We start from the raw sequence: 3,712 nt of genomic DNA, 5'->3' as shown, positions 1-3,712 counted from the left end.
CATTATATATATTAATTCTCATACAACATTTCGAGTAAAGGATTCTAATCTATTTATCATTATTTAATATTTTAAATTTCATCATCATTCTAATTAAATATGTTTCCATATCGTTACTAAAAACAATTGCGAGGGGAGATAATCCAATTACGTTGTTAATTGCTAATAGTTAATTCTCTCTCTCTCTCTCTCTATTATATATATATATATATATCGAGAGAAAGAGAGAGAGAGACGGACAGACAGGGAGAGAAAGACAGACAGACAGACAGAGACTGAGTGTGAGATGGTAAGCTATAGACAGAGACTGGACGGATGTTGTGGATCTGGCTATAGACCGTATGCGATGGATAACTTTAACTGCTTCATGCATCGCAGGATTCGAAGTTCTAAGTAGAATTAATAACGGCTTCTACATTACCATTTAATCTGTAAGTTGTTAAATAAATCTATTAAAGGTTATACTTCGTCTGTTGATAATTTTTAGAGTGGTTATTAAACTGATAGCATGTATCATTTAAAGATGTAACTTGCTTGACAATGCCTTCATAATCATGATGAAGAGAAGTGGGCCGAGTACTGAACCCTCATGGATCCCAATGCTCATTCCAAACTCCTCATTGTAGTGGCCATTGATACAAATACGACTGAGCATTTGTATATGTGCCCTGGAAAATACAAACAGCCTACTCCTCCACACTAACTCTTCTCATTGCCCGTTAGAAAGAGTTAAATGCATTTCCTATCTATATATTTCCTTATGAAAACAAACAAACAAACAAACAATAAAGATTATATCCATTTACTCTGATTTCTCTCTCTCTCTCTCTTTCTCTCTTTTTGAAATTTTCTTTCTTTGAAGATTATAATGTTGAGTATGGGGCAGCCAAACCAGCTGCCAACATTCCCCTGCTTTTTATTGAAACCAACCGAGAGCTCTTTTGTGAATGCTAAGGCGATTAATAACTATGAAATATTAGGACTGTCATATCGTCATTATTTTCCCCTTCTGATTTTTACAACTGAACTGCTGATGTAGCTTAAAGCGATCAGATTACCGAAACATGACTCAAGTGGTTTTAGCTGACATTTTAATCGCTGATATCAGTATCTTTAAGTGTGTTTACAAAGAATTGGGTTGGCTGGATGTTAGTATAAAACTTGTGAATATTGGTTATTTTTTTTTTGTAAATTTAAACTAATCAAAACGACACATGTTGGAAACTATCATATTCCCTCGGCATCAAATCTAAGTAATTTCTGAAATGATCTTTGATTGCAATATGATGCTCGTCCTGTGCAGTTCTAGGATGTTCACCTTTTCAAGCCTTTCATTCACTCTTAAAGAAGGGGTTAGTTTATTGCTAATCGTGTAAGGCAATCTTACCGGGGAATGCTGAAGGGGCTATCAAGGCATTTTTTTCAGGTCAGAGTGTTTCTCCTCAGAGGCGCTGACTCTTCGATCCCAATTTCCGACCCTTGTGTCACATTTCTCACTATGTGTGTGAGTAGGTGAGTGAGTGAGTGTGTGTGTGTGTGTGTGTGTGTGTGTGTGTGTGAGAGAGAGAGAGAGAGAGAGAGAGAGAGAGAGAGAGAGAGAGAGAGAGAGAGATACCATAAGTATTTAATGTTAGATAAGTATTTTTTTGGAGTTAACACAATAGTTTGAAATAAACGGCGGAAGAAGACAATAATTAAGAAAATGATAATTATGAGGAAATGACTGGCTTTACATAAATAAACATACATTTTTCTCAAACAGTGAATTTTAAGCCTAACTCACGGCGAATATGATAAACAGAGAAGGCTACAATTTAACTGACATAATTACCAAGACAAAAGTCTATGTTCAAAATCTCTAACACAGTAAAAGAATGAATTGGCGAGTAAACGCGTTGAGTCTTGAACATGTAATATGGTATAATACTTACTTGTATTGACAAGCTGTGGTATTTAAATAACTAACTGCTTCGGTAGCCTATTTCTATCTAGATAATGAAGAGCTAATCATGTACAAAACGAAAAACTGTACAAAATGCGTCTAGTCAGACACAGTTCAATCTGTTAATTTCCAATCTCTTACTATACATGTGAGAGTCTTTTTCTTTTGCTTTAAAGCTGAACATTCATTCCAGTGTATATCAAGTACGAAATTCATTCAGGGGACGTAACCTTAAATATACTAAGCCAATCTTCGGTTTTGAAGCGTGCCAACCATCGTTGGTTATTTTATGCTATAGTAGTAGAGTAGAACCCCGGGATACGATGACTCACGATACGTTTTATCAGGTTATGATGTGAAATACGATGTTTTTCCGGACCCCGGTTACGGCATTATTTATGAAGTTATTTGATTATATACATGTATATTATATACTATACTGTATTTTGTTACTAAATTTTTAATGTCGTATCCCGGGGTTCTACTATACATGTTTTTACATATGATTAGTATCTGCCGGCGTTCGCTTCCATGACCCGGCGGGTAGCCTGCGAGAAACCAGAGTTCGGTTCCGGGGGGAGTATGGTTGCAAAACTGAAACTTAAAGGAATTGACGGAAGGGCACCACCAGGAGTGGAGCCTGTGGCTTAATTTGACTCAACACAGTAAAACCGTGGCCTTCGTTATAAAGATGGCCGGCCAGCTGAAAAAATGACGTCATCGCCGAGGTCCCAACAAGCAAGATATGTGGAATTCTTAGACTGTCAATAATGAACAGTAATTTTTACAGACAGAGTTACAAAACTTCAAAATTGGATTGAAATAAAGAAAGAACACGATGATTTATACTGAAAATCATCTAATATTAATAATAAAAAAATAATAAAACACAAGTTGTTTGTTTAAGTATTATAAGCAATTGAATATTTCGTTGTATTATAGATTTTAAAGATTAGAATGCGTTCTTTAATTACTTATAAATTACTTTTTAAAAAAGTGAAGGAACACGATTTGATTTGTAGTAAACTTGAAGTTTATTTAATATAATTAAATGAAAATTATGCAAGTAAGATTATGAATATTTGAAGCAGAACACAAGCAAAACATTTGAAATATTAAAATTAAACTATTTTTTTTAATCAAATGAACAATATTTTTTAAATCAAAATGAACAACATTTTTTAAATCAAAATGAATTTTTTTAAAATCAAAATGAATATTTTTTAATCAAAATGAACAATATTTTTTTTAAATCAAAATGAATATTTTTTAATTAAAATGAACAATATTTTTTTTAAAAATCAAAATGAATATTTTTTAATCAAAATGAACCACAATATTTTTAAATGCAAATGAACCACAATATTTTTTCAAAATCAAAAACAATATTTTTAATAAATTCATGAAATATTGCACAGTAAAAAAATAATTAACCTAAAGAAAAAATCATGTTTCTTATTTAAGATTATTTCACCACATAACAAAAATAACATGCAAAATCATTTTTTTATATCCATATTTTCAGTTTGTTAAAATACGTGGGTTTGTATTACTGTAAACATAGACTCGAAAAAGTTGTCAGAAACAAATATATAACAAATAAATGTTATCAAAGGCAAGATAAGTTACTTTTCTACCAAACTGGATATATTTTTCGTATTTTTATTCAATGTAACATGTTTATTCAGCTCGAAAACCATACAGTGTTTACCGATGTATTGGAAAATTAAAGATGGCGCCTGACTCCCTCTTTAACACGGTAAGTTTGGG

At 32.4% G+C, this 3,712-nt stretch overlaps 1 non-coding gene across 1 annotated transcript; it reads left to right on the top strand.

Annotated features, from left to right (window-relative positions):
* Positions 1-2,517: 2,517 nt before the first annotated feature.
* Positions 2,518-2,751, top strand: LOC145265577 (small subunit ribosomal RNA). The gene has a single exon (XR_013864677.1). It is a non-coding gene; the product is annotated as a small subunit ribosomal RNA (ribosomal RNA).
* Positions 2,752-3,712: the final 961 nt, after the last annotated feature.

Source organism: Euprymna scolopes, chromosome 3 (assembly GCF_053919585.1).
Source record: "Euprymna scolopes isolate OS-2025 chromosome 3, ASM5391958v1, whole genome shotgun sequence".
In the NCBI taxonomy this organism is placed as follows: Eukaryota; Metazoa; Mollusca; class Cephalopoda; order Sepiida; family Sepiolidae; genus Euprymna; species Euprymna scolopes.
This window is presented reverse-complemented; position numbering and strand designations above follow the sequence as displayed.